The following is a 27,753-nucleotide window of genomic DNA, read 5'->3' as shown; positions in this document are numbered from 1 at the left end:
TGTATCAGAGGGGCTGAATCAGAGGGGCTGAAACAGAGGGGCTGAAACAGAGGGCGAGAAACAAAGGGGCTGAAACAGCGGGCGAGAAACAGATGGCGAGAAACACAGGGGCTGAAACAGAGGGCGAGAAACACAGGGGCTGAAACAGAGGGTGAGAAACTGAGGGCGAGAAACAGAGGGACTGAAACAGAGGGGCTGAAACAGAGGGGCTGAATCAGAGGGGCTGAAACAGAGGTGCAGAATCAGAGGGGCTGAAACAGAGGGCGAGAAACAGAGGGGCTGAAACTGAGGGCGAGAAACAGAGGGGCTGAAACAGAGGGCAAGAAACAGAGGGGCTGAAACACGGGGCGTGAAACATAGGGGCTGAAACAGAGGGGCGGGTAACAGAGGGGCTGAATCAGAGGGGCTGAAACAGAGGGCGAGATGCAGAGGGGCTGAAACAGAGGGGCTGAAACAGAGGGGCTGAATCAGAGGGGCTGAAACAGAGGGGCTGAATCAGAGGGGCTGAAACAGAGGGGCTGAATCAGAGGGGCTGAAACAGAGGGGCTGAAACAGAGGGCGAGAAACAGAGGGGCTGAAACAGAGGGCGAGAAACAGAGGAGCTGAAACAGAGGGGAAGAAACGGAGGGGCTGAAACAGAGGGCGAGAAACAGAGGGCGAGAAACAGAGGGGCTGAAACAGAGGGGCTGAAACAGAGGGGCTGAAACCGAGTGCGAGAAACAGAGGGACTGAAACAGAGGGCGTGAAACAGAGGGGCTGAAACAGAGGGCGAGAAAGAGCGGGGCGGAATCAGAGGGGCTGAAACAGAGGGGCTGAAACAGAGGGGCTGAAACAGAGGGCGAGAAACAGAGGGGCTGAATCAGGGGGGCTGAAACAGAGGGCGAGAAACAGAGGGGCTGAAACAGAGGCGCTGAAACAGAGGGGCTGAAACAGAGGGTGAGAAACAGACGGGCTGAAACAGAGGGCGAGAAACAGAGGGGCTGAAACAGAGGGCGAGAAACAGAGGGGCGGAATCAGAGGGGCTGAAACAGAGAGCGAGAAACAGAGGGGCTGAAACAGAGGGGCTGAAACAGAGGGCGAGAAACAGAGGGGCTGAAACAGAGGGCGAGAAACAGAGGGGCTGAATCAGAGGGGCTGAAACAGAGGGCGAGAAACAGAGGGGCTGAAACAGAGGGGCTAAAACAGAGGGGCTGAAACAGAGGGGCTCAAACAGAGGGCGAGAAACAGAGGGGCTGAAACAGAGAGCGCGAAACAGAGGGGCTGAAACAGAGGAGCTGAAACAGAGGGGCTGAATCAGAGGGGCTGAAACAGAGGGGCTGAATCAGAGGGGCTGAAACAGAGGGGCTGAATCAGAGGGGCTGAAACAGAGGGGCTGAAACAGAGGGCGAGAAACAGAGGGGCTGAAACAGAGGGCGAGAAACGGAGGGGCTGAAACCGAGGGCGAGAAACAGAGGGCGAGAAACAGAGGGGCTGAAACAGAGGGGCAGAAACAGAGGGGCTGAAACCGATGGCGACAAACAGAGGGGCTGAAACAGAGGGCGAGAAACAGAGGGGCTTAAACAAAGGGCGAGAAACAGCGGGGCGGAATCAGAGGGGCTGAAACAGAGGGGCTGAAACAGAGGGGCTGAAACAGAGGGCGAGAAACAGAGGGGCTGAATCAGAGGGGCTGAAAGAGAGGGCGAGAAACAGAGGGGCTGAAACAGAGGCACTGAAACAGAGGGGCTGAAACAGAGGGCGAGAAACAGAGGGGCTGAAACAGAGGGCAAGAAACAGAGGGGCTGAAACACGGGGCGTGAAACAGAGGGGCTGAAACAGAGGGGCGGGAAACAGAGGGGCTGAATCAGAGGGGCTGAATCAGAGGGGCTGGAACAGAGGGTGAGAAACAGAGGGGCTGAAACAGAGGGGCTGAAACAGAGGGGCTGAAACAGAGGGCGAGAAACAGAGGGGCTGAATCAGAGGGGCTGAAACAGAGGGGCTGAATCAGAGGGGCTGAAACAGAGGGGCTGAATCAGAGGGGCGGAAACAGAGGGCGAGAAACAGAGGGGCTGATACAGAAGGGCTGAAACAGAGGGCGAGAAACAGTGGGGCTGAATCAGAGGGGCTGAATCAGAGGGGCTCAAACAAAGGATGAGAAACAGAGGGGCTGAAACAGAGGGGCTGAAAGAGAGGGACTGAAACAAAGGGCGAGAAACAGAGGGGCTGAATCAGAGGGGCTGAATCAGAGGGGCTGAATCAGAGGGGCTGAAACAGAGGGGCTGAATCAGAGGGGCTGAAACAGAGGGCGAGAAACAGAGGGGCTGAAACAGAGGGCGAGAAACAGAGGGGCTGAAACAGAGGGCGAGAAACCGAGGGGCTGAAACAGAGGGTCTGAAACAGAGGGGCTGAAACAGACGGCTGAATCAGAGGGGCTGATTCAGAGGGGGTGAAACAGAGGGGCTGAATCAGCGGGGCTGAAACAGAGGGCGAGAAACAGAGGGGCCGAAACAGAGGGCGAGAAACAGAGGGGAAGAAACAGAGGGCAGGAAACAGAGGGGCTGAAACAGAGGGGCTGAAACAGAGGGCGAGAAACAGAGGGGCTGAAACAGAGGGCGAGAAACAGAGGGGCTGAAACAGAGGCGCTGAAACAGAGGGGCTGAAACAGAGGGTGAGAAACAGACGGGCTGAAACAGAGGGCGAGAAACAGAGGGGCTGAAACAGAGGGCGAGAAACAGAGGGGCGGAATCAGAGGGGCTGAAACAGAGAGCGAGAAACAGAGGGGCTGAAACAGAGGGGCTGAAACAGAGGGCGAGAAACAGAGGGGCTGAAACAGAGGGCGAGAAACAGAGGGGCTGAATCAGAGGGGCTGAAACAGAGGGCGAGAAACAGAGGGGCTGAAACAGAGGGGCTAAAACAGAGGGGCTGAAACAGAGGGGCTCAAACAGAGGGCGAGAAACAGAGGGGCTGAAACAGAGAGCGCGAAACAGAGGGGCTGAAACAGAGGAGCTGAAACAGAGGGGCTGAATCAGAGGGGCTGAAACAGAGGGGCTGAATCAGAGGGGCTGAAACAGAGGGGCTGAATCAGAGGGGCTGAAACAGAGGGGCTGAAACAGAGGGCGAGAAACAGAGGGGCTGAAACAGAGGGCGAGAAACGGAGGGGCTGAAACCGAGGGCGAGAAACAGAGGGCGAGAAACAGAGGGGCTGAAACAGAGGGGCAGAAACAGAGGGGCTGAAACCGATGGCGACAAACAGAGGGGCTGAAACAGAGGGCGAGAAACAGAGGGGCTTAAACAAAGGGCGAGAAACAGCGGGGCGGAATCAGAGGGGCTGAAACAGAGGGGCTGAAACAGAGGGGCTGAAACAGAGGGCGAGAAACAGAGGGGCTGAATCAGAGGGGCTGAAACAGAGGGCGAGAAACAGAGGGGCTGAAACAGAGGCACTGAAACAGAGGGGCTGAAACAGAGGGCGAGAAACAGAGGGGCTGAAACAGAGGGCAAGAAACAGAGGGGCTGAAACACGGGGCGTGAAACAGAGGGGCTGAAACAGAGGGGCGGGAAACAGAGGGGCTGAATCAGAGGGGCTGAATCAGAGGGGCTGGAACAGAGGGTGAGAAACAGAGGGGCTGAAACAGAGGGGCTGAAACAGAGGGGCTGAAACAGAGGGCGAGAAACAGAGGGGCTGAATCAGAGGGGCTGAAACAGAGGGGCTGAATCAGAGGGGCTGAAACAGAGGGGCTGAATCAGAGGGGCGGAAACAGAGGGCGAGAAACAGAGGGGCTGAAACAGAGGACGGGAAACAGAGGGGCTGATACAGAAGGGCTGAAACAGAGGGCGAGAAACAGTGGGGCTGAATCAGAGGGGCTGAATCAGAGGGGCTCAAACAAAGGATGAGAAACAGAGGGGCTGAAACAGAGGGGCTGAAAGAGAGGGACTGAAACAAAGGGCGAGAAACAGAGGGGCTGAATCAGAGGGGCTGAATCAGAGGGGCTGAATCAGAGGGGCTGAAACAGAGGGGCTGAATCAGAGGGGCTGAAACAGAGGGCGAGAAACAGAGGGGCTGAAACAGAGGGCGAGAAACAGAGGGGCTGAAACAGAGGGCGAGAAACCGAGGGGCTGAAACAGAGGGTCTGAAACAGAGGGGCTGAAACAGACGGCTGAATCAGAGGGGCTGATTCAGAGGGGGTGAAACAGAGGGGCTGAATCAGCGGGGCTGAAACAGAGGGCGAGAAACAGAGGGGCCGAAACAGAGGGCGAGAAACAGAGGGGAAGAAACAGAGGGCAGGAAACAGAGGGGCTGAAACAGAGGGGCTGAAACAGAGGGCGAGAAACAGAGGGGCTGAAACAGAGGGCGAGAAACAGAGGGGCTGAAACAGAGGGGCTGAAACAGAGGGGCTGAAACAGTGAGCGATAAACAGAGTGGCTGCAACAGACGGCGAGAAACAGAGGGGCTGAAACAGAGGGCGAGAAACAGAGGGGCTGAAACAGAGGGGCTGAAACAGAGGGGCTGAAACAGAGGGGCTGAAACAGAGGGCGAGAAACAGAGCGGCTGAAACAGAGGGCGAGAAACAGAGGGGCTGAAACAGAGGGCGAGAAACAGAGGGGCTGAAACAGAGGGGCTGAAACAGAGGGGCTGAAACAGAGGGCGAGAAACAGAGGGGCTGAATCAGAGGGGCTGAAACAGAGGGGCTGAATCAGAGGGGCTGAAACAGAGGGGCTGAATCAGAGGGGCAGAAACAGAGGGCGAGAAACAGAGGGGCTGAAACAGAGGACGGGAAACAGAGGGGCTGATACAGAAGGGCTGAAACAGAGGGCGAGAAACAGAGGGGCTGAATCAGAGGGGCTGAATCAGAGGGGCTCAAACAAAGGATGAGAAACAGAGGGGCTGAAACAGAGGGGCTGAAAGAGAGGGACTGAAACAAAGGGCGAGAAACAGAGGGGCTGAATCAGAGGGGCTGAATCAGAGGGGCTGAATCAGAGGGGCTGAAACAGAGGGGCTGAATCAGAGGGGCTGAAACAGAGGGCGAGAAACAGAGGAGCTGAAACAGAGGGCGAGAAACAGAGGGGCTGAAACAGAGGGCGAGAAACCGAGGGGCTGAAACAGAGGGTCTGAAACAGAGGGGCTGAAACAGACGGCTGAATCAGAGGGGCTGATTCAGAGGGGGTGAAACAGAGGGGCTGAATCAGCGGGGCTGAAACAGAGGGCGAGAAACAGAGGGGCCGAAACAGAGGGCGAGAAACAGAGGGGAAGAAACAGAGGGCAGGAAACAGAGGGGCTGAAACAGAGGGGCTGAAACAGAGGGCGAGAAACAGAGGGGCTGAAACAGAATGCGAGAAACAGAGGGGCTGAAACAGAGGGGCTGAAACAGAGGGGCTGAAACAGTGAGCGAGAAACAGAGTGGCTGCAACAGACGGCGAGAAACAGAGGGGCTGAAACAGAGGGCGAGAAACAGAGGGGCTGAAACAGAGGGGCTGAATCAGAGCGGCTGAAACAGAGGGGCTGAAACAGAGGGCGAGAAACAGAGCGCCTGAAACAGAGGGCGAGAAACAGAGGGGCTGAAACAGAGGGCGAGAAACAGAGGGGCTGAAACAGAGGTGCTGAAACAGAGGGGCTGAAACAGAGGGCGAGAAACAGAGGGGCTGAAACAGAGGGCGAGAAACAGAGGGGCTGAAACAGAGGGCGAGTAACAGAGGGGCTGAAACAGAGGGGCTGAAACAGAGGGGCTGAAACAGAGGGGCTGAAACAGAGGGCGAGAAACAGAGGGGCTGTATCAGTGGGGCTGAATCAGAGGGGCTGAAACAGAGGGGCTGAAACAGAGGGCGAGAAACAGAGGGGCTGAAACAGAGGGCGAGAAACAGAGGGGCTGAATCAGAGGGGCTGAAACAGAGGGTGAGAAACAGAGGGGCTGAAACAGAGGGGCTAAAACAGAGGGGCTGAAACAGAGGGGCTCAAACAGAGGGCGAGAAACAGAGGGGCTGAAACAGAGAGCGCGAAACAGAGGGGCTGAAACAGAGGGGCTGAAACAGAGGGGCTGAATCAGAGGGGCTGAAACAGAGGGGCTGAATCAGAGGGGCTGAAACAGAGGGGCTGAATCAGAGGGGCTGAAACAGAGGGGCTGAAACAGAGGGCGAGAAACAGAGGGGCTGAAACAGAGGGCGAGAAACGGAGGGGCTGAAACCGAGGGCGAGAAACAGAGGGCGAGAAACAGAGGGGCTGAATCAGAGGGGCTGAAACAGAGGGGCTGAAACCGAGTGCGACAAACAGAGGGGCTGAAACAGAGGGCGAGAAACAGAGGGGCTGAAACAAAGGGCGAGAAACAGCGGGGCGGAATCAGAGGGGCTGAAACAGAGGGGCTGAAACAGAGGGGCTGAAACAGAGGGCGAGAAACAGAGGGGCTGAATCAGAGGGGCTGAAACAGAGGGCGAGAACCAGAGGGGCTGAAACAGAGGCACTGAAACAGAGGGGCTGAAACAGAGGGCGAGAAACAGAGGGGCTGAAACAGAGGGCAAGAAACAGAGGGGCTGAAACACGGGGCGTGAAACAGAGGGGCTGAAACAGAGGGGCGGGAAACAGAGGGGCTGAATCAGAGGGGCTGAATCAGAGGGGCTGGAACAGAGGGTGAGAAACAGAGGGGCTGAAACAGAGGGGCTGAAACAGAGGGGCTGAAACAGAGGGCGAGAAACAGAGGGGCTGAATCAGAGGGGCTGAAACAGAGGGGCTGAATCAGAGGGGCTGAAACAGAGGGGCTGAATCAGAGGGGCGGAAACAGAGGGCGAGAAACAGAGGGGCTGAAACAGAGGACGGGAAACAGAGGGGCTGATACAGAAGGGCTGAAACAGAGGGCGAGAAACAGAGGGGCTGAATCAGAGGGGCTGAATCAGAGGGGCTCAAACAAAGGATGAGAAACAGAGGGGCTGAAACAGAGGGGCTGAAACAGAGGGACTGAAACAAAGGGCGAGAAACAGAGGGGCTGAATCAGAGGGGCTGAATCAGAGGGGCTGAATCAGAGGGGCTGAAACAGAGGGGCTGAATCAGAGGGGCTGAAACAGAGGGCGAGAAACAGAGGGGCTGAAACAGAGGGCGAGAAACAGAGGGGCTGAAACAGAGGGCGAGAAACCGAGGGGCTGAAACAGAGTGTCTGAAACAGAGGGGCTGAAACAGACGGCTGAATCAGAGGGGCTGATTCAGAGGGGGTGAAACAGAGGGGCTGAATCAGCGGGGCTGAAACAGAGGGCGAGAAACAGAGGGGCCGAAACAGAGGGCGAGAAACAGAGGGGCAGAAACAGAGGGCAGGAAACAGAGGGGCTGAAACAGAGGGGCTGAAACAGAGGGCGAGAAACAAAGGGGCTGAAACAGAGGGCGAGAAACAGAGGGGCTGAAACAGAGGGGCTGAAACAGAGGGGCTGAAACAGAGGGGCTGAAACAGAGGGGCTGAAACAGAGGGGCTGAAACAGAGGGCGAGAAACAGAGGGGCTGAAACAGAGGGCGAGAAACAGAGGGGCTGAAACAGAGGGGCTGAAACAGATGGCTGAAACAGAGGGCGAGAAACAGAGGGGCTGAAACAGAGGGCGAGAAACAGAGGGGCTGAAACAGAGGGCGAGAAACAGAGGGGCTGAAACAGAGGGGCTGAAACAGAGGGGCTGAAACAGAGGGGCTGAAACAGAGGGCGAGAAACAGAGGGGCTGTATCAGAGGGGCTGAATTAGAGGGGCTGAAACAGAGGGGCTGAAACAGAGGGCGAGAAACAAAGGGGCTGAAACAGCGGGCGAGAAACAGATGGCGAGAAACAGAGGGGCTGAAACAGAGGGCGAGAAACACAGGGGCTGAAACAGAGGATGAGAAACAGAGGGGCTGAAACAGAGGGGCTGAAACAGAGGGGCTGAAACAGAGGGGCTGAAACAGAGGGCGAGAAACAGAGGGGCTGAAACAGAGAGCGAGAAACAGAGGGGCTGAAACAGAGGGCGAGAAACAGAGGGGCTGAAACAGAGGGGCTGAAACAGAGGGCGAGAAACAGAGCGGCTGAAACAGAGGGCGAGAAACAGAGGGGCTGAAACAGAGGGCGAGAAACAGAGGGCCTGAAACAGAGGGGCTGAAACAGAGGGGCTGAAACAGAGGGGCTGAAACAGAGGGCGAGAAACAGAGGGGCTGAAACAGAGGGCGAGAAACAGAGGGGCTGAAACAGAGGGCGAGAAACAGAGGGGCTGAAACAGAGGGGCTGAAACAGAGGGGCTGAAACAGAGGGGCTGAAACAGAGGGCGAGAAACAGAGGGGCTGTATCAGAGGGGCTGAATCAGAGGGGCTGAAACAGAGGGGCTGAAACAGAGGGCGAGAAACAAAGGGGCTGAAACAGCGGGCGAGAAACAGATGGCGAGAAACAGAGGGGCTGAAACAGAGGGCGAGAAACACAGGGGCTGAAACAGAGGGTGAGAAACTGAGGGCGAGAAACAGAGGGACTGAAACAGAGGGGCTGAAACAGAGGGGCTGAATCAGAGGGGCTGAAACAGAGGTGCTGAATCAGAGGGGCTGAAACAGAGGGCGAGAAACAGAGGGGCTGAAACTGATGGCGAGAAACAGAGGGGCAGAAACAGAGGGCGGGAAACAGAGGGGCTGAAACAGAGGGGCTGAAACAGAGTGCGACAAAAAGAGGGGCTGAAACTGAGGGCGAGAAACAGAGGGGCAGAAACAGAGGGCGGGAAACAGAGGGGCTGAAACAGAGGGGCTGAAACAGAGGGCGAGAAACAGAGGGGCTGAAACAGAGGGCGAGAAACAGAGGGGCTGAAACAGAGGGGCTGAAACAGAGGGGCTGAAACAGTGGGCGAGAAACAGAGTGGCTGCAACAGACGGCGAGAAACAGAGGGGCTGAAACAGAGGGCGAGAAACAGAGGGGCTGAAACAGAGGGGCTGAAACAGAGGGGCTGAAACAGAGGGGCTGAAACAGAGGGCGAGAAACATAGGGCGAGAAACAGAGTGGCTGAAACAGAGGGCGAGAAACAGAGGGGCTGAAACAGAGGGCGAGAAACAGAGGGGCTGAAACAGAGGGGCTGAAACAGAGGGGCTGAAACAGAGGGGCTGAAACAGAGGGCGAGAAACAGAGGGGCTGTATCAGAGGGGCTGAATCAGAGGGGCTGAAACAGAGGGGCTGAAACAGAGGGCGAGAAACAGAGGGGCTGAAACAGAGGGGCTGAAACAGAGGGGCTGATCAGAGGGGCTGAAACAGAGGGGCTGAATAGAGGGGCTGAAACAGAGGGCGAGAAACAGAGGGGCTGAAACAGAGAGCGAGAAACAGAGGGGCTGAAACAGAGGGCGAGAAACCGAGGGGCTGAAACAGAGGGTCTGAAACAGAGGGGCTGAAACAGAGGGCTGAATCAGAGGGGCTGATTCAGAGGGGGTGAAACAGAAGGGCTGAATCAGCGGGGCTGAAACAGAGGGGCTGAAACAGAGGGGCTGAAACAGAGGGCGAGAAACAGAGGGGCTGAATCAGAGGGGCTGAAACAGAGGGGCTGAATCAGAGGGGCTGAAACAGAGGGGCTGAATCAGAGGGGCGGAAACAGAGGGCGAGAAACAGAGGGGCTGAAACAGAGGACGGGAAACAGAGGGGCTGATACAGAAGGGCTGAAACAGAGGGCGAGAAACAGAGGGGCTGAATCAGAGGGGCTGAATCAGAGGGGCTCAAACAAAGGATGAGAAACAGAGGGGCTGAAACAGAGGGGCTGAAACAGAGGGTCTGAAACAAAGGGCGAGAAACAGAGGGGCTGAATCAGAGGGGCTGAATCAGAGGGGCTGAATCAGAGGGGCTGAAACAGAGGGGCTGAATCAGAGGGGCTGAAACAGAGGGCGAGAAACAGAGGGGCTGAAACAGAGGGCGAGAAACAGAGGGGCTGAAACAGAGGGCGAGAAACCGAGGGGCTGAAACAGAGTGTCTGAAACAGAGGGGCTGAAACAGACGGCTGAATCAGAGGGGCTGATTCAGAGGGGGTGAAACAGAGGGGCTGAATCAGCGGGGCTGAAACAGAGGGCGAGAAACAGAGGGGCCGAAACAGAGGGCGAGAAACAGAGGGGCAGAAACAGAGGGCAGGAAACAGAGGGGCTGAAACAGAGGGGCTGAAACAGAGGGCGAGAAACAGAGGGGCTGAAACAGAGGGCGAGAAACAGAGGGGCTGAAACAGAGGGGCTGAAACAGAGGGGCTGAAACAGAGGGGCTGAAACAGAGGGGCTGAAACAGAGGGCGAGAAACAGAGGGGCTGAAACAGAGGGCGAGAAACAGAGGGGCTGAAACAGAGGGGCTGAAACAGATGGCTGAAACAGAGGGAGAGAAACAGAGGGGCTGAAACAGAGGGCGAGAAACAGAGGGGCTGAAACAGAGGGCGAGAAACAGAGGGGCTGAAACAGAGGGGCTGAAACAGAGGGGCTGAAACAGAGGGCGAGAAACAGAGGGGCTGTATCAGAGGGGCTGAATTAGAGGGGCTGAAACAGAGGGGCTGAAACAGAGGGCGAGAAACAAAGGGGCTGAAACAGCGGGCGAGAAACAGATGGCGAGAAACAGAGGGGCTGAAACAGAGGGCGAGAAACACAGGGGCTGAAACAGAGGATGAGAAACAGAGGGGCTGAAACAGAGGGGCTGAAACAGAGGGGCTGAAACAGAGGGGCTGAAACAGAGGGCGAGAAACAGAGGGGCTGAAACAGAGGGCGAGAAACAGAGGGGCTGAAACAGAGGGCGAGAAACAGAGGGCGAGAAAAGGAGGGGCTGAAACAGAGGGGCTGAAACAGAGGGGCTGAAACAGAGGGGCTGAAACAGAGGGCGAGAAACAGAGGGGCTGAAACAGAGGGCGAGAAACAGAGGGGCTGAAACAGAGGGCGAGAAACAGAGGGGCTGAAACAGAGGGGCTGAAACAGAGGGGCTGAAACAGAGGGGCTGAAACAGAGGGCGAGAAACAGAGGGGCTGTATCAGAGGGGCTGAATCAGAGGGGCTGAAACAGAGGGGCTGAAACAGAGGGCGAGAAACAAAGGGGCTGAAACAGCGGGCGAGAAACAGATGGCGAGAAACAGAGAGGCTGAAACAGAGGGCGAGAAACACAGGGGCTGAAACAGAGGGTGAGAAACTGAGGGCGAGAAACAGAGGGACTGAAACAGAGGGGCTGAAACAGAGGGGCTGAATCAGAGGGGCTGAAACAGAGGTGCTGAATCAGAGGGGCTGAAACAGAGGGCGAGAAACAGAGGGGCTGAAACTGAGGGCGAGAAACAGAGGGGCAGAAACAGAGGGCGGGAAACAGAGGGGCTGAAACAGAGGGGCTGAAACAGAGTGCGACAAAAAGAGGGGCTGAAACAGAGGGCGAGAAACAGAGGGGCTGAAACAGAGGGGCTGAAACAGAGGGGCTGAAACAGTGGGCGAGAAACAGAGTGGCTGCAACAGACGGCGAGAAACAGAGGGGCTGAAACAGAGGGCGAGAAACAGAGGGGCTGAAACAGAGGGGCTGAAACAGAGGGGCTGAAACAGAGGGGCTGAAACAGAGGGCGAGAAACAGAGCGGCTGAAACAGAGGGCGAGAAACAGAGGTGCTGAAACAGAGGGGCTGAAACAGAGGGGCTGAAACAGAGGGGCTGAAACAGAGGGCGAGAAACCGAGGGGCTGAAACAGAGGGCGAGAAACAGAGGGGCTGAAACAGAGGGCGAGAAACAGAGGGGCTGAAACAGAGGGTCTGAAACAGAGGGGCTGAATAGAGGGGCTGAAACAGAGGGCGAGAAACAGAGGGGCTGAAACAGAGGGCGAGAAACAGAGGGGCTGAAACAGAGGGCGAGAAACCGAGGGGCTGAAACAGAGGGTCTGAAACAGAGGGGCTGAAACAGAGGGCTGAATCAGAGGGGCTGATTCAGAGGGGGTGAAACAGAAGGGCTGAATCAGCGGGGCTGAAACAGAGGGCGAGAAACAGAGGGGCCGAAACAGAGGGCAAGAAACAGAGGGGCAGAAACAGAGGGCGGGAAACAGAGGGGCTGAAACAGAGGGGCTGAAACAGAGGGCGAGAAACAGAGGGGCTGAAACAGAGGGCGAGAAACAGAGGGGCTGAAACAGAGGGGCTGAAACAGAGGGGCTGAAACAGTGGGCGAGAAACAGAGTGGCTGCAACAGACGGCGAGAAACAGAGGGGCTGAAACAGAGGGCGAGAAACAGAGGGGCTGAAACAGAGGGGCTGAAACAGAGGGGCTGAAACAGAGGGGCTGAAACAGAGGGCGAGAAACATAGGGCGAGAAACAGAGTGGCTGAAACAGAGGGCGAGAAACAGAGGGGCTGAAACAGAGGGCGAGAAACAGAGGGGCTGAAACAGAGGGCGAGAAACAGAGGGGCTGAAACAGAGGGGCTGAAACAGAGGGGCTGAAACAGAGGGGCTGAAACAGAGGGCGAGAAACAGAGGGGCTGTATCAGAGGGGCTGAATCAGAGGGGCTGAAACAGAGGGGCTGAAACAGAGGGCGAGAAACAAAGGGGCTGAAACAGCGGGCGAGAAACAGATGGCGAGAAACACAGGGGCTGAAACAGAGGGCGAGAAACACAGGGGCTGAAACAGAGGGTGAGAAACTGAGGGCGAGAAACAGAGGGACTGAAACAGAGGGGCTGAAACAGAGGGGCTGAATCAGAGGGGCTGAAACAGAGGTGCTGAATCAGAGGGGCTGAAACAGAGGGCGAGAAACAGAGGGGCTGAAACTGAGGGCGAGAAACAGAGGGGCAGAAACAGAGGGCGGGAAACAGAGGGGCTGAAACAGAGGGGCTGAAACAGAGTGCGACAAAAAGAGGGGCTGAAACAGAGGGCGAGAAACAGAGGGGCTGAAACAGAGGGGCTGAAACAGAGGGGCTGAAACAGTGGGCGAGAAACAGAGTGGCTGCAACAGACGGCGAGAAACAGAGGGGCTGAAACAGAGGGCGAGAAACAGAGGGGCTGAAACAGAGGGGCTGAAACAGAGGGGCTGAAACAGAGGGGCTGAAACAGAGGGCTAGAAACAGAGCGGCTGAAACAGAGGGCGAGAAACAGAGGGGCTGAAACAGAGGGGCTGAAACAGAGGGGCTGAAACAGAGGGGCTGAAACAGAGGGCGAGAAACAGAGGGGCTGAAACAGAGGGCGAGAAACAGAGGGGCTGAAACAGAGGGCGAGAAACAGAGGGGCTGAAACAGAGGGGCTGAAACAGAGGGGCTGAAACAGAGGGGCTGAAACAGAGGGGCTGAATAGAGGGGCTGAAACAGAGGGCGAGAAACAGAGGGGCTGAAACAGAGGGCGAGAAACAGAGGGGCTGAAACAGAGGGCGAGAAACCGAGGGGCTGAAACAGAGGGTCTGAAACAGAGGGGCTGAAACAGAGGGCTGAATCAGAGGGGCTGATTCAGAGGGGGTGAAACAGAAGGGCTGAATCAGCTGGGCTGAAACAGAGGGCGAGAAACAGAGGGGCCGAAACAGAGGGCGAGAAACAGAGGGGCAGAAACAGAGGGCGGGAAACAGAGGGGCTGAAACAGAGGGAATGAAACAGTGGGCGAGAAACAGAGTGGCTGCAACAGACGGCGAGAAACAGAGGGGCTGAAACAGAGGGCGAGAAACAGAGGGGCTGAAACAGAGGGGCTGAAACAGAGGGGCTGAAACAGAGGGGCTGAAACAGAGGGCGAGAAACATAGGGCGAGAAACAGAGTGGCTGAAACAGAGGGCGAGAAACAGAGGGGCTGAAACAGAGGGCGAGAAACAGAGGGGCTGAAACAGAGGGGCTGAAACAGAGGGGCTGAAACAGAGGGGCTGAAACAGAGGGCGAGAAACAGAGGGGCTGTATCAGAGGGGCTGAATCAGAGGGGCTGAAACAGAGGGCGAGAAGCAAAGGGGCTGAAACAGCGGGCGAGAAACAGATGGCGAGAAACAGAGGGGCTGAAACAGAGGGCGAGAAACACAGGGGCTGAAACAGAGGGTGAGAAACTGAGGGCGAGAAACAGAGGGACTGAAACAGAGGGGCTGAAACAGAGGGGCTGAATCAGAGGGGCTGAAACAGAGGTGCTGAATCAGAGGGGCTGTAACAGAGGGCGAGAAACAGAGGGGCTGAAACAGAGGGGCTGAAACAGAGGGGCTGAAACAGAGGGGCTGAAACAGAGGGGCTGAAACAGAGGGCGAGAAACAGAGCGGCTGAAACAGAGGGCAAGAAACAGAGGGGCTGAAACAGAGGGCGAGAAACAGAGGGGCTGAAACAGAGGGGCTGAAACAGAGGGGCTGAAACAGAGGGGCTGAAACAGAGGGCGAGAAACAGAGGGGCTGAAACAGAGGGCGAGAAACAGAGGGGCTGAAACAGAGGGCGAGAAACAGAGGGGCTGAAACAGAGGGGCTGAAACAGAGGTCGAGAAACAGAGGGGCTGTATCAGAGGGGCTGAATCAGAGGGGCTGAAACAGAGGGGCTGAAACAGAGGGCGAGAAAAAAAGGGGCTGAAACAGAGGGTGAGAAACTGAGGGCGAGAAACAGAGGGACTGAAACAGAGGGGCTGAAACAGAGGGGCTGAATCAGAGGGGCTGAAACAGAGGTGCTGAATCAGAGGGGCTGAAACAGAGGGCGAGAAACAGAGGGGCTGAAACTGAGGGCGAGAAACAGAGGGGCAGAAACAGAGGGCGGGAAACAGAGGGGCTGAAACAGAGGGGCTGACACAGAGTGCGACAAAAAGAGGGGCTGAAACAGAGGGCGAGAAACAGAGGGGCTGAAACAGAGGGGCTGAAACAGAGGGGCTGAAACAGTTGGCGAGAAACAGAGAGGCTGCAACAGACGGCGAGAAACAGAGGGGCTGAAACAGAGGGCGAGAAACAGAGGGGCTGAAACAGAGGGGCTGAAACAGAGGGGCTGAAAAAGAGGGGCTGAAACAGAGGGCGAGAAACAGAGCGGCTGAAACAGAGGGCGAGAAACAGAGGGGCTGAAACAGAGGGCGAGAAACAGAGGGGCTGAAACAGAGGGGCTGAAACAGAGGGGCTGAAACAGAGGGCGAGAAACAGAGGGGCTGAAACAGAGGGCGAGAAACAGAGGGGCTGAAACAGAGGGCGAGAAACAGAGGGGCTGAAACAGAGGGGCTGAAACAGAGGGGCTGATCAGAGGGGCTGAAACAGAGGGGCTGAATAGAGGGGCTGAAACAGAGGGCGAGAAACAGAGGGGCTGAAACAGAGAGCGAGAAACAGAGGGGCTGAAACAGAGGGCGAGAAACCGAGGGGCTGAAACAGAGGGTCTGAAACAGAGGGGCTGAAACAGAGGGCTGAATCAGAGGGGCTGATTCAGAGGGGGTGAAACAGAAGGGCTGAATCAGCGGGGCTGAAACAGAGGGCGAGAAACAGTGGGGCCGAAACAGAGGGCGAGAAACAGAGGGGCAGAAACAGAGGGCGGGAAACAGAGGGGCTGAAACAGATGGGCTGAAACAGAGGGCGAGAAACAGAGGGGCTGAAACAGAGGGCGAGAAACAGAGGGGCTGAAACAGAGGGGCTGAAACAGAGGGGCTGAAACAGTGGGCGAGAAACAGAGTGGCTGCAACAGACGGCGAGAAACAGAGGGGCTGAAACAGAGGGCGAGAAACAGAGGGGCTGAAACAGAGGGGTTGAAACAGAGGGGCTGAAACAGAGGGGCTGAAACAGAGGGCGAGAAACATAGGGCGAGAAACAGAGTGGCTGAAACAGAGGGCGAGAAACAGAGGGGCTGAAACAGAGGGCGAGAAACAGAGGGGCTGAAACAGAGGGGCTGAAACAGAGGGGCTGAAACAGAGGGGCTGAAACAGAGGGCGAGAAACAGAGGGGCCGTATCAGAGGGGCTGAATCATAGGGGCTGAAACAGAGGGGCTGAAACAGAGGGCGAGAAACAAAGGGGCTGAAACAGCGGGCGAGAAACAGATGGCGAGAAACAGAGGGGCTGAAACAGAGGGCGAGAAACACAGGGGCTGAAACAGAGGGTGAGAAACTGAGGGCGAGAAACAGAGGGACTGAAACAGAGGGGCTGAAACAGAGGGGCTGAATCAGAGGGGCTGAAACAGAGGTGCTGAATCAGAGGGGCTGAAACAGAGGGCGAGAAACAGAGGGGCTGAAACTGAGGGCGAGAAAAAGAGGGGCAGAAACAGAGGGCGGGAAACAGAGGGGCTGAAACAGAGGGGCTGAAACAGAGGGCGAGAAACAGAGGGGCTGAAACAGAGGGCGAAAAACAATGGGGCTGAAACAGAGGGGCTGAAACAGAGGGGCTGAAACAGTGGGCGAGAAACAGAGTGGCTGCAACAGACGGCGAGAAACAGAGGGGCTGAAACAGAGGGCGAGAAACAGAGGGGCTGAAACAGAGGGGCTGAAACAGAGGGGCTGAAACAGAGGGGCTGAAACAGAGGGGCTGAAACAGAGGGCGAGAAACAGAGCGGCTGAAACAGAGGGCAAGAAACAGAGGGGCTGAAACAGAGGGCGAGAAACAGAGGGGCTGAAACAGAGGGGCTGAAACAGAGGGGCTGAAACAGAGGGCGAGAAACAGAGGGGCTGAAACAGAGGGCGAGAAACAGAGGGGCTGAAACAGAGGGCGAGAAACAGAGGGGCTGAAACAGAGGGGCTGAAACAGAGGGGCTGAAACAGAGGGGCTGAAACAGAGGGCGAGAAACAGAGGGGCTGTATCAGAGGGGCTGAATCAGAGGGGCTGAAACAGAGGGGCTGAAACAGAGGGCGAGAAAAAAAGGGGCTGAAACAGCGGGCGAGAAACAGATGGCGAGAAACAGAGTGGCTGAAACAGAGGGCGAGAAACACAGGGGCTGAAACAGAGGGTGAGAAACTGAGGGCGAGAAACAGAGGGACTGAAACAGAGGGGCTGAAACAGAGGTGCTGAATCAGAGGGGCTGAAACAGAGGTGCTGAATCAGAGGGGCTGAAACAGAGGGCGAGAAACAGAGGGGCTGAAACTGAGGGCGAGAAACAGAGGGGCTGAAACAGAGGGCAAAAAACAGAGGGGCTGAAACACGGGGCGTGAAACAGAGGGGCTGAAACAGAGGGGCGGGTAACAGAGGGGCTGAATCAGAGGGGCTGAATCAGAGGGGCTGAAACAGAGGGCGAGAAGCAGAGGGGCTGAAACAGAGGGGCTGAAACAGAGGGCGAGAAGCAGAGGGGCTGAAACAGAGGGGCTGAATCAGATGGGCTGAAACAGAGGGGCTGAATCAGAGGGGCTGAAACAGAGGGGCTGAAACAGAGGGCGAGAAACAGAGGGGCTGAAACAGAGGGCGAGAAACAGAGGAGCTGAAACAGAGGGGAAGAAACGGAGGGGCTGAAACAGAGGGCGAGAAACAGAGGGCGAGAAACAGAGGGGCTGAAACAGAGGGGCTGAAACAGAGGGGCTGAAACCGAGTGCGAGAAACAGAGGGGCTGAAACAGAGGGTGAGAAACAGAGGGGCTGAAACAGAGGGCGAGAAACAGCGGGGCGGAATCAGAGGGGCTGAAACAGTTAGGCTGAAACAGAGGGGCTGAAACAGAGGGCGAGAAACAGACGGGCTGAAACAGAGGGCGAGAAACAGAGGGGCTGAAACAGAGGGCGAGAAACAGAGGGGCTGAAACAGAGGGCGAGAAACAGAGGCGCTGAAACAGAGGGGCTGAAACAGAGGGCGAGAAACAGACGGGCTGAAATAGAATGCGAGAAACAGAGGGGCTGAAACAGAGGGCGAGAAACAGAGGGGCGGAATCAGAGGGGCTGAAACAGAGGGCGAGAAACAGAGGGGCTGAAACAGAGGGGCTGAAACAGAGGGCTAGAAACAGAGGGGCTGAAACAGAGGGCGAGAAACAGAGGGGCTGAATCAGATGGGCTGAAACAGAGGGCGAGAAACACAGGGGCTGAAACAGAGGGGCTAAAACAGAGGGGCTGAAACAGAGGGGCTCAAACAGAGGGCGAGAAACAGAGGGGCTGAAACAGAGAGCGCGAAACAGAGGGGCTGAAACAGAGGGGCTGAAACAGAGGTGCTGAATCAGAGGGGCTGAAACAGAGGGGCTGAATCAGAGGGGCTGAAACAGAGGGGCTAAATCAGAGGGGCTGAAACAGAGGGGCTGAAACAGAGGGCGAGAAACAGAGGGGCTGAAACAGAGGGCGAGAAACTGAGCGGCTGAAACAGAGGGCGAGAAACAGAGGGGCTGAAACAGAGGGCGAGAAACAGAGGGGCTGAAACAGAGGGGCTGAAACAGAGGGGCTGAAACAGAGGGGCTGAAACAGAGGGCGTGAAACAGAGGGGCTGAAACAGACGGCGAGAAACAGAGGGGCTGAAACTGAGGGCGAGAAACAGAGGGGCTGAAACAGAGGGGCTGAAACAGAGGGGCTGAAACAGAGGGGCTGAAACTGAGGGCGAGAAACAGAGGGGCTGAATCAGAGCGGCTGAAACAGAGGTGCTGAATCAGAGGGGCTGAAACAGAGGGCGACAAACAGAGGGGCTGAAACTGAGGGCGAAAGACAGAGGGGCTGAAACAAAGGGCGAGAAACAGAGGGGCTGAAACAGAGGGCGAGAAACAGAGGGGCTGAATCAGAGGGGCTGAATCAGAGGGGCTGAATCAGAGGGGCTGAATCAGAGGGGCTGAATCAGAGGGGCTGAAACAGAGGGCGAGTAACAGACGGGCTGAAACAGAGGGCGAGAAACAGAGGGGCTGAAACAGAGGGCGAGAAACCGAGGGGCTGAAACAGAGGGTCTGAAACAGAGGGGCTGAAACAGAGGGCTGAATCAGAGGGGCTGATTCAGAGGGGGTGAAACAGAGGGGCTGAATCAGCGGGGCTGAAACAGAGGGCGAGAAACAGAGGGGCTGAAACACGGGGCGTGAAACAGAGGGGCTGAAACAGAGGGGCGGGAAACAGAGGGGCTGAATCAGAGGGGCTGAATCAGAGGGGCTGAAACAGAGGTTGAGAAACAGAGGGTCTGAAACAGAGGGGCTGAAACAGAGGGCGAGAAACAGAGGGGCTGAAACAGAGGGCAAGAAAAAGGGGGGCTGAAACACGGGGCGTGAAACAGAGGGGCTGAAACAGAGGGGCGGGAAACAGAGGGGCTGAATCAGAGGGGCTGAAACAGAGGGGCTGAATCAGAGGGGCTGAAACAGAGGGCGGGAAACAGAGGGGCTGATACAGAGGGCGAGAAACTGAGGGGCTGAAACAGAGGGCAAGAAACAGAGGGGCTGAAACACGGGGCGTGAAACAGAGGGGCTGAAACAGAGGGCGAGAAACAGAGGGGCTGAAACAGAGGGGCTGAAACAGAGGGGCTGAAACAGAGGGGCTGAAACAGAGGGGCTGAAACAGAGGGCGAGAAACAGAGCGGCTGAAACAGAGGGCAAGAAACAGAGGGGCTGAAACAGAGGGCGAGAAACAAAGGGGCTGAAACACAGGGGCTGAAACAGAGGGGCTGAAACAGAGGGCGAGAAACAGAGGGGCTGAAACAGAGGGCGAGAAACAGAGGGGCTGAAACAGAGGGCGAGAAACAGAGGGGCTGAAACAGAGGGGCTGAAACAGTGGGGCTGAAACAGAGGGGCTGAAACAGAGGGCGAGAAACAGAGGGGCTGTATCAGATGGGCTGAATCAGAGGGGCTGAAACAGAGGGGCTGAAACAGAGGGCGAGAAAAAAAGGGGCTGAAACAGCGAGCGAGAAACAGATGGCGAAAAACAGAGGGGCTGAAACAGAGGGCGAGAAACACAGGGGCTGAAACAGATGGTGAGAAACTGAGGGCGAGAAACAGAGGGACTGAAACAGAGGGGCTGAAACAGAGGGGCTGAATCAGAGGGGCTGAAACAGAGGTGCTGAATCAGAGGGGCTGAAACAGAGGGCGACAAACAGAGGGGCTGAAACTGAGGGCGAAAGACAGTGGGGCTGAAACAAAGGGCGAGAAACAGAGGGGCTGAAACAGAGGGCGAGAAACAGAGGGGCTGAATCAGAGGGGCTGAATCAGAGGGGCTGAATCAGAGGGGCTGAAACAAAGGATGAGAAACAGAGGGGCTGAAACAGAGGGGCTGAAACAGAGGGACTGAAACAGAGGGCGAGAAAATGAGGGGCTGAATCAGAGGGGCTGAATCAGAGGGGCTGAATCAGAGGGGCTGAAACAGAGGGGCTGAATCAGAGGGGCTGAAACAGAGGGCGAGTAACAGACGGGCTGAAACAGAGGGCGAGAAACAGAGGGGCTGAAACAGAGGGCGAGAAACCGAGGGGCTGAAACAGAGGGTCTGAAACAGAGGGGCTGAAACAGAGGGCTGAATCAGAGGGGCTGATTCGGAGGGGGTGAAACAGAGGGGCTGAATCAGCGGGGCTGAAACAGAGGGCGAGAAACAGAGGGGCTGAAACACGGGGCGTGAAACAGAGGGGCTGAAACAGAGGGGCGGGAAACAGAGGGGCTGAATCAGAGGGGCTGAATCAGAGGGGCTGAAACAGAGGGTGAGAAACAGAGGGTCTGAAACAGAGGGGCTGAAACAGAGGGCGAGAAACAGAGGGGCTGAAACAGAGGGCAAGAAACAGGGGGGCTGAAACACGGGGCGTGAAACAGAGGGGCTGAAACAGAGGGGCGGGAAACAGAGGGGCTGAATCAGAGGGGCTGAAACAGATGGGCGGAATCAGAGGGGCTGAAACAGATGGCGGGAAACAGAGGGGCTGATACAGAGGGCGAGAAACTGAGGGGCTGAAACAGAGGGCAAGAAACAGAGGGGCTGAAACACGGGGCGTGAAACAGAGGGGCTGAAACAGAGGGGCTGAAACAGAGGGCGAGAAACAGAGGGGCTGAAACAGAGGGCGAGAAACCGAGCGGCTGAAACAGAGGGGCTGAAATAGAGGGCGAGAAACAGAGGGGCTGAAACAGAGGGCGAGAAACAGAGGGACTGAAACAGAGGGGCTGAAACAGAGGGGCTGAAACAGAGGGCGAGAAACAGAGGGGCTGAAACAGAGGGCAAGAAACAGAGGGTCTGAAACACGGGGCGTGAAACAGAGGGGCTGAAACAGAGGGGCGGGAAACAGACGTGCTGAAACAGAGGGGCTGAATCAGAGGGGCTGAAACAGAGGGTGAGAAACAGAGGGCCTGAAACAGAGGGGCTGAAACAGAGGGGCTGAAACAGAGGGCGAGAAACAGAGGGGCTGAATCAGAGGGGCTGAAACAGAGGGGCTGAATCAGAGGGGCTGAAACAGAGGGGCTGAATCAGAGGGGCTGGAACAGAGGGCGAGAAACAGAGGGGCTGAAACAGAGGGCGGGAAACCGAGGGGCTGATACAGAGGGGCTGAAACAGAGGGCGAGAAACATGGGGGCTGAAACAGAGGGGCTAAAACAGAGGGGCTGAAACAGAGGGGCTGAAACAGAGGGCGAGAAACAGAGGGGCTGAATCAGAGGGGCTGAATCAGAGGGGCTGAATCAGAGGGGCTGAATCAGAGGGGCTGAAACAAAGGATGAGAAACAGAGGGGCTGAAACAGAGGGGCTGAAACAGAGGGGCTGAAACAGAGGGCGAGAAACAGAGGGGCTGAATCAGAGGGGCTGAATCAGAGGGGCTGAATCAGAGGGGCTGAAACAGAGGGGCTGAATCAGAGGGGCTGAAACAGAGGGCGAGAAAAAAAGGGGCTGAAACAGCGAGCGAGAAACAGATGGCGAAAAACAGAGGGGCTGAAACAGAGGGCGAGAAACACAGGGGCTGAAACAGATGGTGAGAAACTGAGGGCGAGAAACAGAGGGACTGAAACAGAGGGGCTGAAACAGAGGGGCTGAATCAGAGGGGCTGAAACAGAGGTGCTGAATCAGAGGGGCTGAAACAGAGGGCGACAAACAGAGGGGCTGAAACTGAGGGCGAAAGACAGTGGGGCTGAAACAAAGGGCGAGAAACAGAGGGGCTGAAACAGAGGGCGAGAAACAGAGGGGCTGAATCAGAGGGGCTGAATCAGAGGGGCTGAATCAGAGGGGCTGAAACAAAGGATGAGAAACAGAGGGGCTGAAACAGAGGGGCTGAAACAGAGGGACTGAAACAGAGGGCGAGAAAATGAGGGGCTGAATCAGAGGGGCTGAATCAGAGGGGCTGAATCAGAGGGGCTGAAACAGAGGGGCTGAATCAGAGGGGCTGAAACAGAGGGCGAGTAACAGACGGGCTGAAACAGAGGGCGAGAAACAGAGGGGCTGAAACAGAGGGCGAGAAACCGAGGGGCTGAAACAGAGGGTCTGAAACAGAGGGGCTGAAACAGAGGGCTGAATCAGAGGGGCTGATTCGGAGGGGGTGAAACAGAGGGGCTGAATCAGCGGGGCTGAAACAGAGGGCGAGAAACAGAGGGGCTGAAACACGGGGCGTGAAACAGAGGGGCTGAAACAGAGGGGCGGGAAACAGAGGGGCTGAATCAGAGGGGCTGAATCAGAGGGGCTGAAACAGAGGGTGAGAAACAGAGGGTCTGAAACAGAGGGGCTGAAACAGAGGGCGAGAAACAGAGGGGCTGAAACAGAGGGCAAGAAACAGGGGGGCTGAAACACGGGGCGTGAAACAGAGGGGCTGAAACAGAGGGGCGGGAAACAGAGGGGCTGAATCAGAGGGGCTGAAACAGATGGGCGGAATCAGAGGGGCTGAAACAGATGGCGGGAAACAGAGGGGCTGATACAGAGGGCGAGAAACTGAGGGGCTGAAACAGAGGGCAAGAAACAGAGGGGCTGAAACACGGGGCGTGAAACAGAGGGGCTGAAACAGAGGGGCTGAAACAGAGGGCGAGAAACAGAGGGGCTGAAACAGAGGGCGAGAAACCGAGCGGCTGAAACAGAGGGGCTGAAATAGAGGGCGAGAAACAGAGGGGCTGAAACAGAGGGCGAGAAACAGAGGGACTGAAACAGAGGGGCTGAAACAGAGGGGCTGAAACAGAGGGCGAGAAACAGAGGGGCTGAAACAGAGGGCAAGAAACAGAGGGTCTGAAACACGGGGCGTGAAACAGAGGGGCTGAAACAGAGGGGCGGGAAACAGACGTGCTGAAACAGAGGGGCTGAATCAGAGGGGCTGAAACAGAGGGTGAGAAACAGAGGGCCTGAAACAGAGGGGCTGAAACAGAGGGGCTGAAACAGAGGGCGAGAAACAGAGGGGCTGAATCAGAGGGGCTGAAACAGAGGGGCTGAATCAGAGGGGCTGAAACAGAGGGGCTGAATCAGAGGGGCTGGAACAGAGGGCGAGAAACAGAGGGGCTGAAACAGAGGGCGGGAAACCGAGGGGCTGATACAGAGGGGCTGAAACAGAGGGCGAGAAACATGGGGGCTGAAACAGAGGGGCTAAAACAGAGGGGCTGAAACAGAGGGGCTGAAACAGAGGGCGAGAAACAGAGGGGCTGAATCAGAGGGGCTGAATCAGAGGGGCTGAATCAGAGGGGCTGAATCAGAGGGGCTGAAACAAAGGATGAGAAACAGAGGGGCTGAAACAGAGGGGCTGAAACAGAGGGGCTGAAACAGAGGGCGAGAAACAGAGGGGCTGAATCAGAGGGGCTGAATCAGAGGGGCTGAATCAGAGGGGCTGAAACAGAGGGGCTGAATCAGCGGGGCTGAAACAGAGGGCGAGAAACAGAGGGGCCGAAACAGAGGGCGAGAAACAGAGGGGCAGAAACAGAGGGCGGGAAACAGAGGGGCTGAAACAGAGGGGCTGAAACAGAGGGCGAGAAACAGAGGGGCTGAAACAGAGAGCGAGAAACAGAGGGGCTGAAACAGAGGGTATGAAACAGAGTGTCTGAAACAGTGGGCGAGAAACAGAGTGGCTGCAACAGACGGCGAGAAACAGAGGGGCTGAAACAGAGGGCGAGAAACAGAGGGGCTGAAACAGAGGGGCTGAAACAGAGGGGCTGAAACAGAGGGGCTGAAACAGAGGGCGAGAAACATAGGGCGAGAAACAGAGTGGCTGAAACAGAGGGCGAGAAACAGAGGTGCTGAAACAGAGGGCGAGAAACAGAGGGGCTGAAACAGAGGGGCTGAAACAGAGGGGCTGAAACAGAGGCGCTGAAACAGAGGGTGAGAAACAGAGGGGCTGTATCAGAGGGGCTGAATCAGAGGGGCTGAAACAGAGGGGCTGAAACAGAGGGCGAGAAACAAAGGGTCTGAAACAGCGGGCGAGAAACAGATGGCGAGAAACAGAGGGGCTGAAACAGAGGGCGAGAAACACAGGGGCTGAAACAGAGGGTGAGAAACTGAGGGCGAGAAAGAGGGGGGCTGAAACAGAGGGGCTGAAACAGAGTGGCTGAAACAGTGGGCGAGAAAGAGGGGGGCTGAAACAGAGGGGCTGAAACAGAGGGGCTGAAACAGTGGGCGAGAAACAGAGTGGCTGCAACAGACGGCGAGAAACAGAGGGGCTGAAACAGAGGGCGAGAAACAGAGGGGCTGAAACAGAGGGCGAGAAACAGAGGGGCTGAAACAGAGGGGCTGAAACAGAGGGGCTGAAACAGAGGGCGAGAAACAGAGCGGCTGAAACAGAGGGCAAGAAACAGAGGGGCTGAAACAGAGGGCGAGAAACAGAGGGGCTGAAACAGAGGGGCTGAAACAGAGGGGCTGAAACAGAGGGGCTGAAAGAGAGGGCAAGAAACAGAGGGGCTGAAACAGAGGGCGAGAAACAGAGGGGCTGAAACAGAGGGCGAGAAACAGAGGGGCTGAAACAGAGGGGCTGAAACAGAGGGGCTGAAACAGAGGGGCTGAAACAGAGGGCGAGAAACAGAGGGGCTGTATCAGAGGGGCTGAATCAGAGGGGCTGAAACAGAGGGGCTGAAACAGAGGGCGAGAAAAAAAGGGGCTGAAACAGCGGGCGAGAAACAGATGGCGAGAAACAGAGTGGCTGAAACAGAGGGCGAGAAACACAGGGGCTGAAACAGAGGGTGAGAAACTGAGGGCGAGAAACAGAGGGATTGAAACAGAGGGGCTGAAACAGAGGGGCTGAATCAGAGGGGCTGAAACAGAGGTGCTGAATCAGAGGGGCTGAAACAGAGGGCGAGAAACAGAGGGGCTGAAACTGAGGGAGAGAAACAGAGGGGCTGAAACAGAGGGCAAAAAACAGAGGGGCTGAAACACGGGGCGTGAAACAGAGGGGCTGAAACAGAGGGGCGGGTAACAGAGGGGCTGAATCAGAGGGGCTGAATCAGAGGGGCTGAATCAGAGGGCGAGAAGCAGAGGGGCTGAAACAGAGGGGCTGAAACAGAGGGGCTGAATCAGAGGGGCTGAAACAGAGGGGCTGAATCAGAGGGGCTGAAACAGAGGGGCTGAAACAGAGGGCGAGAAACAGAGGGGCTGAAACAGAGGGCGAGAAACAGAGGAGCTGAAACAGAGGGGAAGAAACGGAGGGGCTGAAACAGAGGGCGAGAAACAGAGGGCGAGAAACAGAGGGGCTGAAACAGAGGGGCTGAAACAGAGGGGCTGAAACCGAGTGCCAGAAACAGAGGGGCTGAAACAGAGGGCGAGAAACAGAGGGGCTGAAACAGAGGGCGAGAAACAGCGGGGCGGAATCAGAGGGGCTGAAACAGTTTGGCTGAAACAGAGGGGCTGAAACAGAGGGCGAGAAACAGACGGGCTGAAACAGAGGGCGAGAAACAGAGGGGCTGAAACAGAGGGCGAGAAACAGAGGGGCTGAAACAGAGGGCGAGAAACAGAGGCGCTGAAACAGAGGGGCTGAAACAGAGGGCGAGAAACAGACGGGCTGAAACAGAGGGCGAGAAACAGAGGGGCTGAAACAGAGGGCGAGAAACAGAGGGGCGGAATCAGAGGGGCTGAAACAGAGGGCGAGAAACAGAGGGGCTGAAACAGAGGGGCTGAAACAGAGGGCTAGAAACTGAGGGGCTGAAACAGAGGGCGAGAAACAGAGGGGCTGAATCAGAGGGGCTGAAACAGAGGGCGAGAAACAGAGGGGCTGAAACAGAGGGGCTAAAACAGAGGGGCTGAAACAGAGGGGCTCAAACAGAGGGCGAGAAACAGAGGGGCTGAAACAGAGGGGCTGAAACAGAGGGGCTGAATCAGAGGGGCTGAAACAGAGGGGCTGAATCAGAGGGGCTGAAACAGAGGGGCTGAAACAGAGGGCGAGAAACAGAGGGGCTGAAACAGAGGGCGAGAAACTGAGCGGCTGAAACAGAGGGCGAGAAACAGAGGGGCTGAAACAGAGGGCGAGAAACAGAGGGGCTGAAACAGAGGGGCTGAAACAGAGGGGCTGAAACAGAGGGGCTGAAACAGAGGGCGTGAAACAGAGGGGCTGAAACAGAGGGCGAGAAACAGAGGAGCTGAAACTGAGGGCGAGAAACAGAGGGGCTGAAACAGAGGGGCTGAAACAGAGGGGCTGAAACAGAGGGGCTGAAACAGAGGGCGAGAAACAGAGGGGCTGTATCAGAGGGGCTGAATCAGAGGGGCTGAAACAGAGGGGCTGAAACAGAGGGCGAGAAACAAAGGGGCTGAAACAGCGGGCGAGAAACAGATGGCGAGAAACAGAGGGGCTGAAACAGAGGGGCTGAAACAGACGGGCTGAAACAGAGAGCCTGAAACAGAGGGCGAGAAACGGAGCGGCTGAAACAGAGGGCGAAAAACAGAGGGGCTGAAACAGAGGGCCAGAAACACAGGGGCTGAAACAGAGGGTGAGAAACTGAGGCCGAGAAACAGAGGGACTGAAACAGAGGGGCTGAAACAGAGGGGCTGAATCAGAGGGGCTGAAACAGAGGTGCTGAATCAGAGGGGCTGAAACAGAGGGCGACAAACAGAGGGGCTGAAACTGAGGGCGAAAAACAGAGGGGCTGAAACAAAGGTCGAGAAACAGAGGGGCTGAAACAGAGGGCGAGAAACAGAGGGGCTGAATCAGAGGGGCTGAATCAGAGGGGTTGAATCAGAGGGGCTGAATCAGAGGGGCTGAAACAAAGGATGAGAAACAGAGGGGCTGAAACAGAGGGGCTGAAACAGAGGGACTGAAACAGAGGGCGAGAAACAGAGGGGCTGAATCAGAGGGGCTGAATCAGAGGGGCTGAATCAGAGGGGCTGAAACAGAGGGGCTGAATCAGAGGGGCTGAAACAGAGGGCGAGTAGCAGACGTGCTGAAACAGAGGGCGAGAAACAGAGGGGCTGAAACAGAGGGCGAGAAACCGAGGGGCTGAAACAGAGGGTCTGAAACAGAGGGGCTGAAACAGAGGGATGAATCAGAGGGGCTGATTCAGAGGGGGTGAAACAGAGGGGCTGAATCAGCGGGGCTGAAACAGAGGGCGAGAAACAGAGGGGCTGAAACAGAGGGCAAGAAACAGAGGGGCTGAAACACGGGGCGTGAAACAGAGGGGCTGAAACTGTGGGGCGGGAAACAGAGGGGCTGAATCAGAGGGGCTGAATCAGAGGGGCTGAAACAGAGGGTGAGAAACAGAGGGTCTGAAACAGAGGGGCTGAAACAGAGGGCGAGAAACAGAGGGGCTGAAACAGAGGGCAAGAAACAGGGGGGCTGAAACACGGGGCGTGAAACAGAGGGGCTGAAACAGAGGGGCGGGAAACAGAGGGGCTGAATCAGAGGGGCTGAAACAGAGGGGCTGAATCAGAGGGGCTGAAACAGAGGGCGGGAAACAGAGGGGCTGATACAGAGGGCGAGAAACAGAGGGGCTGAAACAGAGGGCAAGAAACAGAGGGCCTGAAACACGGGGCGTGAAACAGAGGGGCTGAAACAGAGGGGCTGAAACAGAGGGCGAGAAACAGAGGGGCTGAAACAGAGGGCGAGAAACCGAGCGGCTGAAACAGAGGGGCTGAAACAGAGGGCGAGAAACAGAGGGGCTGAAACAGAGGGCGAGAAACAGAGGGGCTGAAACACGGGGCGTGAAACAGAGGGGCTGAAACAGAGGGGCGGGAAACAGA

The sequence above is a fragment of the Chiloscyllium punctatum genome, unplaced genomic scaffold (genome assembly GCF_047496795.1).
Source record: "Chiloscyllium punctatum isolate Juve2018m unplaced genomic scaffold, sChiPun1.3 scaffold_54, whole genome shotgun sequence".
Taxonomy (NCBI): Eukaryota; Metazoa; Chordata; class Chondrichthyes; order Orectolobiformes; family Hemiscylliidae; genus Chiloscyllium; species Chiloscyllium punctatum.
Note: the sequence above shows the minus strand (reverse complement) of the source record.